This window comes from Rhinopithecus bieti, unplaced genomic scaffold (genome assembly GCF_001698545.2).
Source record: "Rhinopithecus bieti isolate Rb0 unplaced genomic scaffold, ASM169854v2 scaffold_9581, whole genome shotgun sequence".
Lineage (NCBI taxonomy): Eukaryota > Metazoa > Chordata > Mammalia > Primates > Cercopithecidae > Rhinopithecus > Rhinopithecus bieti.
In genome coordinates this window covers 3,213,965-3,230,463 of record NW_016806413.1, presented here as the reverse complement: position 1 = coordinate 3,230,463, position 16,499 = coordinate 3,213,965, and the positions used below count along the sequence as shown (strand labels likewise).

Here is a 16,499-nt window from a genome sequence, read left to right as displayed (position 1 = left end):
TTTTTTTTTTTTTTTTTTTTTGAGACGGAGTCTCGCTCTGTCACCCAGGCTGGAGTGCAGTGGTGCAATCTCGGCTCAATGTAAGCTCTGCCTCCCGAGTCCACGCCATTCTCCTGCCTCAGTCTCCTGAGCAGCTGGGACTACAGGCACCTGCCACCACGCCCGGCTAAGTTTTGTATTTTAGTAGAGATAGGGTTTCACCATGTTAGCCAGGATGGTCTTGATCTCCTGACCTCGTGATCCACCCCCCTCGGCCTCCCAAAGTGCCGGGATTACAGGTGTGAGCCACCACGCCTGGCCCATGTTTGGTAAGTTTTATTGATTTTTATTATTATTATTATTTTTTCCAGAGACAGGGCCTTGCTCTGTCTTCCAAGCTGGAATACAGAAGCACAATCATAGCTCACTGTAGCCTCAAACTCCTGAGCTCCTCGTGCCTTCACCTCCTGAGTAAGTAAGACTACAGGTGTGCACCACCACACCAGGCCATTTATTGCTGTGTCTTTAAGTGTACTGATTTTTTTCTTCTGCAATGTCTAATCTGCTGCTAATCCCATCCAGTATATTTTTTTTGTCTCAGGCATTGTAGTTTTTTTTTTTTTTTTTTTTTTTTTTGAGATGGAGTTTTATACCTGTTGCCCATGCTGGAATGCAAAGGCCTGATCTTGGCTCACTGCAACCTCCGTCTCCTAGGTTCAAGCGATTCTACTGCCTCAATCTCCCAAGTAGCTGGGATTACAGGCATGTGCCACCACGCCCAGCTGATTTTATATTTTTAGTAGAGATGGGGTTTCACCATGTTGGTCAGGCTGGTCTTGAACTCTTGACCTGAGGTGATCCACCCGCCTTGGCCTCCCAAAATGCTGGGATTACAGGTGTAAGCCACCCTGCCCGGCCCTGTAGTTTTTATCTTTAGAAGTCAGGTGTGCATCTTTTAAAAGTATTTGCAAGTCTCTGTATAGTTTTTAAACATATGGAATACAGTTTTAATAACTGTATTAACGCCCCTGCTTGCTAATTCTGACAAGCATTTCAGCTTTGGGTCAGTTCTAATTGATCATGATTCTCCTCATCATGGGGAGAGGGAGCGTGTATTTATACTCCTGGGCTTTGTTCTAGGATGCAGTTAAGTTAGAAACAGTTCAATCCTCTTGGGTCTTGTTTTTATTTGTTAGGTGAGTTCAGAGCAGATCTCAGTCCAGAACTTATTATTCCCTACTAACAGGGCAACACCTTTGTGAGCATTTTACTCCACACCTCGTGTATTCCGATTTTTCTAATCAGGCTGGTAGGAACAGCACTGTTCCCTCCGAGCCTCAGAGAGTTTCCTCAAATGCACATGCTCTGCTGAATAGTAAATAGAGCCCTCAGCAGATCTCTGGGGTTATCTCACCATGCAGCTCTGCTGTCTCTGGTACTCTGTCCTGTGAACTCTGGCTGCTGTGGCCTCCCCAGACTCTGTCTCTCAGTGGGGCAAACTGGGGTGACTGTAGAACTCAAATCATCTCTTTTCTATCTCTATCTCTTAGAGATTACTGTCCTTCATTGCCTGATGTCCACTGTTAGAAAAACATTGATTCATATATTTTGTCTGTTTTGGGGGGTTCTTTCTGGTATGAAGGGGTTTGGTCCCTGTTACTCCATCTTGACAGGAAGCAGGAGTTCCTTCATTTACTTTTGATCTTCAAAACTATATGATATTTAAATCCAGGTTTTACAGATTCAGAAACTGGGATTCATGGACAAAGATTACCTTGGTCAAAGCCATATGGTAAATAAAGAGAGGACTCTGGACTCCACAGTTGTCTCCTATATAATAAGGTATGTAAAGGGCTGTTTAGAACAAATACAACAAATATGGATATGGCAACTTAACAGGGACTCTTAAGGCTTGGCTAGTGGCTTTAACTTTCAAAAATTGCTTTCATGTCCATTTTATCTATTGTGGGATTTTGTACATGACATAGATTAACGTAAAGTAGATTAAAGTTGTAGATTAATGTGAAGATTAATGTAAAGTTTTGATAAATTTGTAGGTAACAAAAGTTTGTCATTAAAACTTTTATTTAAATAAAGTAATATATCTCTTTGTAAAATTCAAATAATACAGGCATTACAGAGAATAAAGAGTGAATTTCCCTTTCACATTCTAACCTTGGTCTCCTTCCTCATAGGTAACTTCTGGGAAGAGTTTGGTATTTATTCTTATTTTATTCATTCACCAGGCAAATATTGACTTGGCACACATGGGTCAGTAACTGTTGCAGAACCTGCAAAGATAGAGACGGTCCCTGTTTTGGGGGAGCTTGCCTGCTTGTTACAATACTAATTTGATCTTCAATATAGTTGAGTGTGGGCATTGGAATCAAGTCACATGGGCTAAATTCTAGTTCTGCCTCTTTGAAATAGCATGTCCCTGAGAATTTCCTAATCGCTGTGCCTCAGTTACCTTATCTGTAAAATGGGGATAATAGTGTCTATCTCATAGAGCTTTCTGAGGAAGGGTCTCACTCTGCCGCCCAGGCTAGAGTGAAGTGGCTCCATCTTGGCTCACTGCAACCTCTGCCTCCTGGGCTGATGTGAGGTCTCCCACCTCAGTCTCCCAGGTAGCTGAACTACAGGCGTGCGACACCATGCCCAGCTAATTTTTGTATTTTTAGTAGAGATGGGGTTTTGCCATGTTGCCTAGGCTGGTCTCGAACTTCTGGGCTCAAGTGATTCACTCACCTTGAACTTCAAAAGTGCTGGGATTATAGGCGTAAGCCACCATGCCTGGACAGATAGTTCTTAAAAGGATGAAACTGATTTACAAGCAAAACACGTAGAACAGTGTCTGAAGAGTTGCAAATACTCACTAAATGTTAGCTGTTATTATTATTATACAGCCTTGCCCATTCTATTATGAGTCATTTCTAATGAATCTATTTTGACAATCATGCTTTTAGTTGCCAGTAACGCCTTTTTGTTCTCTGATAACTTCTTTTTCCTGTCGGCCTTTCATAATTTATGAATGCAATACTTTTTCAAATCTTTGCAAAGGTTTTTATTAGAATGTTCTCATTTTACTTTGCTGTTTCCTTGTGGGTCAGATTTTCATCATGGTGTCTGTCTGTCTCTATTCGTGCTCTTCAAATATCTGATGACCCTTGGTGGTTTCTCCACATTTTAGAAAGAAGGGCTATATGGTTTCTGGTGGTCTACTTGCATTTGGGAAAGAAGGACCAGGTGATAAAAATGAGTAGCTTCCAGAGGTTTCCTCAGTCTTTGTCCCATCTTTCTTCATCTTGCCCTCCCATCTGAATGGGGGCGGGGGGCTCTGTGTATATAGACTGCATGTAACAGTGAATGTTTTTATTCAGGACATATAAGCAAGTGGCAGGCAAATTATCTGCAGGCCTCATGAAGACTCACATCAGAAGAGCCCCAAGGGCACAGATGTAGCATCTTTCCTCCCTGGGTATCACAGCCTTTCCTTGCATCCCCTTCTTATGGGTTATGGAAGTCCAGAATAACTTGGAGATCCCTCATGGTTCCAAAGCTCCTTCCCTAAGCTCCCACCCCAGTTTTCCTCATTTTGGGGAAGTTAATGAACTGCCCAGATGCTGGCCTGCTCCTGTTTCATTACTGGCTGGAATGTCCTCCAACAGAGGGAGTGCTCTCACGATAGCTGGCTGTATCTGAAGGGGGTTGCGGCTTCTCTGCTCTGGTTCTCTGTCAACCCTTTCCTATTCTGCTATTTTACAAAAATTTCTCAAAACTATTTTTTGGTTAGCCGATGGCACTCTTTCATTTTCCAACATTTTTAATAGATGTATGCTTTTACGTTTCCTTTTGTTTAAATATGGTTTTTGAAGAGGCAGAGGCTAGTGGGGTATGCTCAAGTTAGGAAGTCCGACTAGATGATAATAAGTATTAGGGATGTCTGACCCCCCTTCCCCATATAATGTCCACTAGGTCACTCCCAGAGATAGAATGCAGAACTGGACAAATCAGCAGGCCATCCAGCAATACTGGATGAAAGCCAGCTGGCTACATAGAGAAAGTCGGCTGGCTGGGAAGCATGGGAAAGTCCTCTGGCTTTCTGGGTCTCACTTCCGAACTGTGAAATACTGTGTCTTCAGAAGATCTTTTCTGACTGGGCATGGTGGCTCATATATATATTCCCAACACTTTGGGAAGCTGAGCAGGAGAATTGCTTGAGCCCAGGAATTCAAAAGCAGCGTGGGCAACATGGCTAAACTCTGTCTCTACAAAATAAAACAAAACAAAACAAAACAAACTAGCCAGGCATGGTGGCACACACCTGTAGTCCCAACTACTTGGGAAGCTGAGGTGGGAGGATCACTTGGGCCTAGGAGTCTAAGGCTGCAGTAAGCCCTGATGGTGCCACTGAACTCCAGCCTGGGAGAGTGAGACCCTGTCTCAAAATAATAAACAAATAAATAAAATGACCTCTTCTGACTGTGGAGTAGCATGGTTGTATGTAAGGCTGGGGCACAGGCACGGTGAGATGAGGATGAGGGATTGAGGGATGCTATAAGCCACAGGTCAAGTAGGAAAGTACTTTGTCAAGATGCAAGCCTACAGTCTGCCATGTCAAGAACTTTTTTCCCTTCCCTTAATCATCTTTCATGATGGACTTTAGTCTGCCTTTATCTGTTTCCTGGAAGAAAAGTATACATGTGTATATATTTCCAGTAACTAGTCAGTACTTGGTAGTAGTACATTTTAAAAAGCTATATTGAGAGACTTTGCTTTTTCCTTTAAAGCATTAATACTCTTGGCCCCAGCTTTTTGTTTTGTTTGATTTTTATTTCCTGTATCTTTTTTCCTAAGTAAGACAGCACGGCCACAGCATTTATGAAGGACGTGCTAGGGTGATGTACCAGAAACCAGCAGCAAACTCACACTTCTCATCATGTGAACACTCATGACCCAAAGGAGTACACAGTTCATTTTAAAAAACAAAATAAAAAACTCAAAAATTCTCTTGCAGGCTGAAGTTCTGTTATTAAATCACTCTGTGTAAAGATACATTAAATTTTTTAAAAGGAGGGAACTCCATGAAAATATGCTACAAAGACACTTCAAGAATCGCTTCTTTGTTAATGGGCTTCTACTTATGCTTAGATTCTTATTAATTTTGATCTAGCTGCTCACACACAGTTTTAATTTGTTCGGTCATTTCACAGACCAGCGGTTTCATGGTTCAATTTGTTTCAGGCAAAATGAGCTATTACAAAATATCCCAAAGTATTTTCAAGTTGGAAAAATTAATGAATTAAAATTGGGACAATTCTACATGATTGCTTCTTTTGTTCTAATCATAGAATGGAGCATTTTCCATATTTAAATAAGTTCTGTGATAGGATAATAGATATAATAAATAAGATAAATATAAATATCTTCCCATATCTGCTCACTTTCCCCTTGCATTCTTTGGAGCATCCAAAACCAATCACATTTTTAGATCTATGTTTAACTGATGTTTACTCTGTGGTCAATTAAATGCCGGGCTCAGGCACATGGTATCTTCCTTCCTCTGTAGTCACTCAAGGGAGTGGGTGCCACCCTCTGCATTTTCCTGATGACGTGGTACAGCTCTGAGGGTCCCATGCCCAGGTTATAAGGAGGTGCTTTAAGCACAGTCCGGCTTGGGTACAGAGTCTCTAACACTCCCAGTGGGCTCTTCCTTCAATCCAGAGGCTGACAAACCTTGGTGACAACAGTTGGCCCCTGGCATGCCTGCTCACTCACTAGTTTTCCTCAAATCAAATGCACAAACATAAACAAAAAATTTAATTATCGTAAATCTATAAAGTATTACTCTTCCCATTAAAAATCAGAAAAAAATTCATGAAGACTTGAAGTTGGAAAGAAAGGCACCCTCAGCCCCTGTGCATGAGCTCCTTTAAGAAGTGGGCATGGCTAACAGAGCTTGCTTCACGTCACAGGCCCTCTGGATCTCATCTTCCACCCTCATCCTCAGACAGGATCACCTGCCTAGATGTGATATTTATCATTCCCATGTTTCTTTCCCCTTCATGTATTATGCCTAAATGATACATAATATCACTTTGCATATTTTAAAACATGTTCATGGTAGAGTTGCCTGCCCAGGGCTCCAGGGTGATCTGGCCACCGACATGCTGGGGTGCTGATTCCCATATCCTTGTGGGTTACTTCCCCAGCAGCCCTTATCCCTGTGTGCTGTAGAAATACCATCACCTGGCTACAGGCTGAAGGAATCCTGGTCTTTTCCCAGGTCATCCCTTCTTCTGTGTCCTTGGTCCTGAGAGGTACCACACTGGCTCTTTTCAAAATGGCTCCCTGCCCCACCAGTGACCCTTAGCCAGCCCAAGGTGAGCGCTCAGGATATGTGATTATATTTACGTGCTTTCCCTTCAAGTTGATTTTTGAAAACATGCCTTAGTGTCCCTATTAAAAACAATTAAACAGTGGACCACTGAAGTGGGCAGTAGATGCTCTAAAACAAATAAACAGATTACCAAGACCATACCATGGTTTGTTGAGGATTTCAGCTCTGCTTCAGGCAAAATATAGGAACATTTTATCAGGAAGCATCATGCTGTGGCTGGTATTTGTTTCATCTTAAGGCATAATGACATTTTCTACCCCATCCCAGAAGCAAACACACTTTGCTCTGCCCTCCCACAGCAGGGCCTCAGAGCCTCAAATGCATCCTTCTCAGTGCTCAAGTCAGCTGTTAGATTATGGCTGTTCCAACCCCAAACACTGGACCTCACAAATAATGAGTGCTCAATGCAGGTAGAATCCTACACAGGGTACAGTCACAGTTCCCAAGCTATGCCCAGAGGCACCCCTGGGAACTGCAGCAAACCCACAGAGGTGCCACCGATATTTTAAATTTTTGAGAGAAACACAGCAAAACTTGACATCTGTCAGAGAGAAGCAGAACCCATAATTAGCCTTTCTCCTTTCTCCACACTGGAAGCTTTTGGTCTAATACCTAGTGAAGTGAAACTTACTGAGGGAAAATGGTTTGGACAGGAGGAACAAGAGAAAGATCATCTGGTCACATGGGGAAGTGGGGGGCTGGGCTGGGCCCATGTGGGTCCAACAGCAAGAGCTCAGAGCAGCAGGAGAGGACCAGCTACTCCGAGTCTATGGGAAAGAGAAAGGCAAATGTGGCCTATCACCAAATAGGGCTGGAGCAGGCGAAAGCTGTGGAGCTGATGGATGGGACAACCCTGTGCCCCTGAAGATGGGAAGAAGCATTTTCCTGTACTTAACACCCTGACCTTATTCCAAATTTAAGGCAAATGGAATAGTAATATTTTAGATTAGCCACACTTTATTTTAAATAGGCTTGGTCAGCTTACCTATAAGCTTAACTACAAATATCACCTGATTGCTACTGGAACATGTAATTTTCATTCCAAATGAATGATTTATAACAGAATCTTTCAACTTAATAAACATTCAGAGTATCTGTGGTAGACACACCCTAGGGTAAGTCCTAGGCCCTGCTCCCCACACCACACAATGATTCCCATATCCTGGTAACCATACCTTGTATAACACCCTCCCCTCCTGGAGTATAAGCAGCAGCTGGGACTTGCTTCTCATCAACAGCATGTAGAAAAGGGGATGGTCACTCCCATGACAGGTTATGTTATATGACAAGGGGGAAGAGATGTTTTCTGATGTAATTAAGGTCCCTATTCAGCTGACTTTTAAGTTAACCAAAAAGGAGATTATCCATAGTAAGCCAGACTTAATAAACAAGCAGCCATTTAAAAGAGGGCCTCGGATGTCCCTGAGGCCATAGACTCTGAGCAGAGACACTCTTTATAGGTGGCTTTGTATAAGTAAGTGTCATGCTGCGAGAGGGCCTATGGAAAGGGATACACGGCAAGAAACTGTAGGCGGCCTCCAGGAGCTAAGAGCAGCCTCTGGACAACAACCAGCAAGAAAATGCCGAACACAGCCTTAAGGCTACAAGGAGATGAATTCCACTAACATCCTCAGAGAGCTTAAAGCAGAACTTTCTCCAGTTAAGCCTCTGATGAGACCAAAGACCCAGCTGACATCTTGGATTGCAGCCTGCTAAGACCCTGAGCAGGGGACCCAGTTAAGCTGTGTTGGAACTCTGGATCCACAGAAACTGCGAAATAACAAATGTGGACTATTTTAACCCATCATATTTGCGGTAATTTGTTACAGAGGAACAGAAATCTAATACAGCAGCCAAGTGTAATGGCTCATCCCTGTAATCCCAGCATTTTACAAGGCTGAGGTGGGAGAATAGCTTGAGCCCAGGAGTTTGAGACAGCCTAGGCAACATAAAGAGACTCCATCTCTACAAAAAAAAAAAAAAAAATTAGCTGGGCATGGTGGTGTGCACCTGTGGTCTCAGGTACTCAGGAGGCTAAGATGGAAAGATCATTTGAACCCAGGAAGTTGAGGCTGCAATGAGCCACTGCGTTCCATCTTGGGTGACAGAGCAAGAACCTGTTCCATAAAAAAAAAAAAAAAAAAAAAACAGAAAGGAAAAGAAAAAAAGCAAAACTAATATAGTGCCAATCTATAAATTATTTATGCTACATTCTTGATGTATACATGAAACATGATGAACACATGAAATAGTTGAGCAGAAATGAGTTACAAAACTCTTTAGTTTCAATTAAACACAAATTTAGAAAATATTTAAGATCTGCACTATAATTTTCATTGGCAAGTTGTTCTAACATGTCCTTTTAATCTTAAACAAATCCAAATTCCTGCGTGTGTGTTGCCTAGCTTTTCTGGCAAATTACTCCTAGTTCTTCAGGATTTTGGTGACTTTTAAGAAATGTTACCCTTTGATAAACCGTAAACACCTGAGTCCCAAGCAATCCTACCTGGAGGAATTCTGGGGCAAGAGGGTGTTACATTTTAATTAGAGGAAGGACCCACGGATTCCTAAAGCAGTCCACGGGGAAAAGGGCAGAAGTGATGTGACAATAGCCACTTAGGCCAAAAGTCCCACTGACCATCCATGAACTTACTATGTTGTGACTTTGAAGACTCAAAGCTTTCTGTTAATTTATGAGAAACTGGCAAATTATTCAACTGTAGTTTTCTTTTCTTTTTTTCTTTTCTTTTCTTTTTTTTTTTTTTGAGACAGGGTCTCACTCCATCACCCAGGCTGGAGTGCAGTGGCGCGATCTCAGCTCACTGGAGCCATGCTCTGCCAGGCTCAAGTGATCCTCCCACCTCAGCTGGGACCACAGGAGGGCGCTATCACACCCGGCTAATTTTTGTATTTTTTGTAGAAATGAGGTCTCCCTCCCCATGTTGCCCAGGCTAGTCTTGAACTCCTCGGCTCAAGTGATCTACCCACCTCAGCCTCCCAAAGTGCTGGTATTGGAGGCGTGAGCCACTGTACCCAGCCTGTAGTTTTTTCCAAATAGCTAAAATTTCAACCTAAAATATATACTTATCATTGCCTAATTATTGACAAATGAATCTCATATTGCTAGATCTTCATCTGCTCCTTTGCCAAAAGTAATTACCTACTTCTTTGAACCTGAAAAGAAAAACAATTTTCCTTTAATTTACTCCAAGTTGCATAGTAGTTAAGGTGAATAATTATTTTAGCCATTCTTGAAACTATACTGTGAAAAGGAAGGGGAAAAAAATGAAAGAAATCATCACCCCAGAGCTGGGCCCTATCAGTATGAAAGCAGGCTAACCACAGACCGCTACTGTGATGGACATAAACATGTCCACAATTCCCAGTTCTAGAATGGCAGCTCCCAGGGCAGCGGGAAGAATCCCATCTGCATGGCAACCACTCCATGCCATCTTCCGGCACCTCGGGAACAGGCCTCCGGAATGACGCCAGCCTCTGCTCCTGCGGGGCTGTATCTTGAGCAGACTGCACATCATCCATGCTGAGTCACAGCCTTCACAGCAGTCAGGGGAGACATCAAAAGCACAGGACGTGCAACTGTTCTCACTCACCACATTCAGCTCATTTACAAAACATTGGGCTATAAATATCATGACGACATTTTTTAGAGGTGCATTTTCAAGTGTTGTGAGCCAATACTGAAATAGGGGCAAAAAAGAAGCCATCATCACCTATTTACTGTTTCTAATTTTGAAACAACAGTCACATTCTTATTCTGCTAAAGTATGAGCACATAGAGAACTGCCTTTTGTACGCATATGACTGACAGAAACACCAGTTATGAATGGCTTACATGACGAATCGCATGCCGCCAATTCATGACAAAGCATGCAGAACTCACCATAAAGCAAACTGCTGCTTTCTACCCTAGTTACCCACAGAGCTGGGCTGTTTCCTTTTAGAAAGTCAAAATTAGTTCACAACTCTACAGCAGAAAAGATGACATGAACACTAAGTTCCATTTACGACATTCCAAACTCCCTCTCCATCTCTGGAAATGGGCATTTTTACACGATAGTGCCAGTTGATCATATGACTGCCAACTGAACACCTGAGAAAGTCACTGGGTTATTCCACCCACAGTGTGCATGCTGAGTCTCACAACGGAGATTTTTTTTTTGAGAGGGAGTCTCGTTCTATCACCCAGGCTGGAGTACAGTGGCACGATCTTGGCTCACTGCAACCTCTGCCTCCCGGGTTCACGCGATTCTCCTGTCTCAGCCTCCCGAGTAGCTGGGACTACAGGCATGTGCCACCATGCCCAGCTAATTTTTGTATTTTTGGTAGAGATGGAGTTTCACCATGTTCGCCAGGCTGGTCTCAAACTCCTGACCTCAAGTGATCCACACACCTTGGTCTCCTAAAGTGCTGGGAATAAAGGTGTGAGCCACCGTGCCCAGCCACAATGGAGATACTTTAGAGACCACCTGGTCCACCTTGCCCATTTAGTGATAAGAATACCAAAGCAAAAGTTATCAGACTTGCCCAAGCTTGCACGGCCTTTTTGTGCCAGCATGCAGACTGGAATTCAGACCTCAGATTCATGAACTCCCTGAATGCTGGTTAAACTCCCTTGACTTAAGGAGACTGCCAAATTGATCGGAGGTGCTCTAACTCCAAATATGTTTCTCTCCCTAACCTGTACTTCTCTGACTCCCAGGGACAGGCAAGGCCTATCCCTTAGAATCTTTCCCTAGGATAACAGGGCTGCCTCAAGTAGCAGTGCATGTATCACCATCTTTGGAAGTATAGATGCAAATATGGGATCACCAGGTCAAGGAGAATGATGTCACTTTAGTGCACACCCACCGCAAGCTCAGTACTAAGATAACACAGAGAAGAAACACTCTGGTTGTAGCCCAGAGATTACAATGCAGCATGACAGTACCAACAAAGGACAGCCTCACCATGGTGGTGATCCATAAGGTGAGTCTTTAAAAGGAGGAGAAAATTGTCCAGGAGGACAAGTGGACAACAGGGAACCAGCAGGGTGAAGAGAACATGCAAAGGCAAAAGAACACAGGGTGTTCTAGGAACAGGGTACAGTTCCAGTGGCCAGAGCCCACGTAGGGCGTTGCAGGGGCATCAGGCTGCAGGCATAGCCACATGGAGGGGCTGGGGTTTCTCTTGAGTCATGTGGAGCTGTTAAAAATTTTGAGCAGGACCATAACATGGAGTCATATTTGTATTTGGGATAGTAAGCTGTGGCAGCAAAAGGAAAACTGGAGTGGAACGAGGAGAGAGTGGAGGTAGGGAGGTCAGTCAGAGGTCTGTGGTAGGAGTCCAGGGAGGAAAGGATGAGAGTGCATCAACATACTCCTAAGAAAGCCTCATTCAAAAAATACTGGTGGTCTAGATATCATGTGGAGTCCTAAGTTAGGTATTTGAGTTCTTAACCCTGACAAAGAAAATCCAAAAATACAGCTTGTTACCAGAATTAGCAGTTCTTGGTCATAGAGAGTTCTCAAATGATGTAAAAGAAGAATTTCAAATCTTTTAAAAGCAGATATATTAAAATATTAATTAATCTTAGAGATTTAAGTTGTCTTACACATCCTTAAGATAATTTCTGTAATTTGTAAAGTACAAAATGAAAATAAGGACATAAGGGAAACCAGCAGTATCTACTGTGATTTGGAAAATGGGTTTTTCAACTTAGGGCTTGCTCTTGTATTTCACTTCCCGACCTGCTCCTTTCATACTGCCTTACATTTTACTTACTGCCCAGTTTAAAATACACAAAAGACGCATAAAGATTGATGAATGAAGAAGCCAAGCCTGCGATCTGAAACCTGGGAGGCCTCAGTGTTCTCTGACTTCACCTAACAGACTGCAATGGATGCCCTGCACTGAGCTCAGGATAGGATCACTCTCCTGCCAACTTTCTACTTTTACTTTCTGGCTGGTGATGCGAGGATACACGACTACAGTGTAAAAGTGTTTACCCTTCTTGCTGGTTCATAAGTACATAAATTTAAAACTGGCCAGAGCTAAAATTTTAAAATTTAGAAGAAACTTGAATAGAGAGAAACGTAATAACAATATATGAACAAAATATGTTACTTGAAAAATAGATACATCCAAAACAAAACAAAAACAAAACAAAAAAACAGTGTAGCAATAAACAGAAGCCTTGGTGACATTTGCAAACCCCAGCCTAATTAGACACGGTTCTTTAATACCAACGAAGGTAAGTATTTCCTTAACCCCAGGAAGTGCATTATTCATAGGTAGCACGCAGGGTGGTGTAGTGACAAAATGATAATAGAGAAGGCAGGTAAAGGTTTATGTTATGTTTCCTCATATTGTCATTTGTTAATTAGTTAATTAATTACTTCAACAGCTATTTATTAATTCCCAATCATAGGGAGATATCTGAAAAATGCTGGATAGTCTTAGTTGTTAGGTATATGAAGGAAATAAATTAGAAAACATTAAGTAAACAACAAAAATAGTTACTCTGTAGTCAATTATAATTGTAAATAAGTTCTCTGGAGGGAAAATATCCAGGTTAGTAACATTGCTATGCAGAGATGTTATATGCATAGCTAACATGTGATGGTATTTTCTCTCATGTACTGAATTTGCACAATAAGTTAGGCAGAATGTATCAATTTAGAGAATTTAGAAACATGTATCCTTATTCCATGTTTCCTACAATGTGGCCTTCTACTTTTATGAATCAGTTTATTCCCCTTTGTTTAATTTCTCTTATATATAAAATAAAGTTGTTGGTGACCCTAAGTTTAGTTATTTAAATAAATATGTTTTTTGCTCACAAAAAATTTTAAAAAAAGTGTTTACCTTGGCCAGGCACAGTGGTTCACATCTGTAATCCTAGCACTTTGGGAGACTGATGTGGGTGGAACACTTGAGGTCAGGAGTTCGAGATCAGCTTGGCCAACATGGTGAAACCACATCTCTACTAAAAATACAAAAGATCAGCCTGGGTATGGTGGCATGCGCCTGTAGTCCCAGCTACTTGGGAGGCTGAGGTAGGAGAATAGCTTGAACCTGGGAGAAAGAGGTTGCAGTGGGTCAAGATCGTGCCATTGCACTCCAGCCTGGGCAACAGAAACCCTGTCTCAAAAAGTGCTGTACCTCTAGATATTTTCTGACTAGTCACGACATCTGTGCAACACCAATATTTTCCTTTCAGGGGACCTTAACCATGAACAGTACCTAAAGTTAATTTAACACACACATTATCACTACCACTACTAACACCACTGCCTAATAAAAAATCCAGCATTCATGGAGTAGAAATGAAAATGAAGGAGTCTATGAAGCTGTGCTGTTAAGAAATAAAAGGAAGTGTCTGGGCACAGGGGCTCATGTCTGTAATCCCAGCACTTTGGGAGACAGAGGCAGGTGGATCAGTTGAGTCCAGGTGTTCAAGATCAGCCTGGGCAATGTGGCAAAACCCAGTCTCTAGAAAATATAGACAAATTAGTTGGGCGTGGCATGCATCTTTGGTCCCAGCTACTTGTAGGGCTGAGGTAATAGGATTGCTTGAGCCTGGGAAGCGGAGGTTGCAGTGAGCCAAGACTGCACCACTGTACTCCAGCCTGGGTGACAGAACGACCCTGTTTCAATAAAAATAAGAAAAGAAAAAGAAAGAAGAAACAAAAGGAAGCACTATTCTTACTCCTCTATAGTCAAGGGTCTATGTCTTCCAGAATCTTGTTTATCCAGATATAAAATACAGTTCATGTTACTTACAGTTAATTACTGCAAGGAACTGGAATTAATTTTTACCAGTTACTTTTAATAAACAATAAAAGAACAACTGCAACCAATGATAAGCATATGCATATTCCATGACTAAACTGCAGTCAACCCATCCGGGGTTAATGTTGTGTTAACAAAATATAGAGTGAAGAAAAGCATCATCAAAGCTAAGGGTCTACTCAAGTGTTTTAAGAGGATTTGACTTTTATGACTTTTATATTACATTTGAATATTGTTCTTTCTTTTTTCAGCAATATTATTCCTGAAGACCCAAACTTTAAGAAAACTGTAAGGAGGATGTAAGTGATTTGAGTCCTTCATTTGTGTTAAATGAGAAGTTTGGACTTTCTTCCCACTGAAATGGGATATCATGCCAATCGCTTTGGAAAATGAATGATGAAACATATTACATTTTGTGAGATTACCTTTTACTTCCCTTACAAAATCTTCCATATTTAACATAAGATGATAGAAAGGTAAAACAAGAGAACAAGGATTTTGTACAAGTTTTGTTTAACTATATTTTACTAAGAAGTTGTTGCAAACATTTCTCTATGTGATTTTATTTAGTTTTTAGAGGCAGAGTCTCTCTGTGTCACCCAGGCTGGAGTACAGTGGTGCAGTTATAGCTCACTGCATCCTTGAATTCCTGGGCTTAAGAGATCCTCTTGCCTCAGCCTCCCAAGTAGCTGGGACTATAGGTATGCACTACCACACCTGGCTTCTATGTGATTTTAAATGTCCTATTACTGTCATTTAAAAAGTTTGTTTCAAAATATTATATTGGTCTTGCTGGCCCTGTATCTGATTCTGCGAAGCAATACTATTTGAATTTCATTACCTAGATTGCAATGGAACCTTTTATGACTACAATATTATGAGTTTTCTGTGTTTATATTTTCTTAAAAAATAAGACATTCCAAGTCTGCAGCATAATAAACTATTTTGATGTGCTTTTAAAAACTGTAAGAACACATGGATATACCTTTTCAACCAGGGTGCAATTTATGTAACTAGCAAGAAGTTAACATTACCAAGTCCATTCCAACTTACTCAGCCGCAGGGTATGTAACTGAACACTCAGAAAATCCATGCTAGCTCAAGGCATTTAGTTGTATCAGAAAATATATTTTGAATACAGTGCAGTATTTACGAATAAGATTTTCTGTGAATGTTTTCAGATGGAGAATATGATTCTAAGTGGTCTGAAGTATAACTTTTGTCTGATAATTCCTGAATAAATGACTGCAGTTCTGATAACATGGCAAGCAGAAGATAGCACCTTCCTCACGGGCTTACCTATAAGAAAAGTTCCATAATAGTAGAATGACAAGGTCCTTCAGCAAATCCCTGGTATGTGTACACTTTTTTGGTGCATTGAAAATCAAAGTATTACTTCCATAATTATGTCTACAGCCTTAGGCATTACCCATTTTGATTTGCTAGTGTACATAAATGTAGAGACACTGTGGGGAGCTGGTCATGGAAAACTGGACATGCACAAATACAGTATGATTAAAGAAGTTAATCAAGAATTTACTGGAAGCTACACTAAGAATCAGAGCAAGGCACAACCCACTCTGGTATCATAGCTAATATCATCTTTATGGTCCATAATTTTCCTGTAAGACAAACTTGCTTCCCCATTTTCTTTACGGCCCTTCAAAAGCAAATAATCTGATTTTGACAACTATTTTGCAGCTGAGGGCTAATTACTCTTTGAGAGACATAGTAAATGGGTACTCGATGGAAGCAGATGAAGAGAGATTTAATCCTTCAGAAGCCCAAGAGAATATGAGGAGAGTTGAGCTCAATTCTGAATAGACACTATATTTTTCTTTGGTTCTTTGTCCTTTAATCAAATCAATGGAAATGAAGCTGAAGTGCCTCTCAGAGCAGGGCTGGCAGGAGTCCTTCCACAGGGCTCCTGTGGTGCTGCTTCTCTCTCTGGAGTGATGCCACTGTCATGGTGCTTAGAACAGTGGAAAATTCATACTTTAGCTACAAACAAGCAGATGGTTTCAACTCCAATGGAGGGCCATTTGAAAATGTCTCAGTCTGTATTTTGGGGCTCAGGAACAACTGCACTTTGGAGCTACTGTTTTGCAGAGAAATCAGTTTCAGGCGGATTAGCTGTGTGCTAACCAACCATTTCTTTCTGAGACTGCCACTGTGTTAGGATGTAATTAACTCAAAAAGACAGTCTTTTCTCTCTCTCTACAGTTACGCTGTTTGATTTGAGCCCCCTGCATCTGTGGACAGGATAGGGCCTAAGTATTACAAAGGGGAAGTTTTTAAAAAAACATATTTTATATATTTTAACATAAAT

At 41.5% G+C, this 16,499-nt stretch overlaps 1 protein-coding gene across 2 annotated transcripts in view; it reads right to left on the bottom strand.

Annotated features, from left to right (window-relative positions):
• Nucleotides 1–16,499, bottom strand: part of ANO10 (anoctamin 10) — a 262,387-nt gene that overhangs the window by 31,466 nt on the left and 214,422 nt on the right. The window lies entirely within an intron of this gene.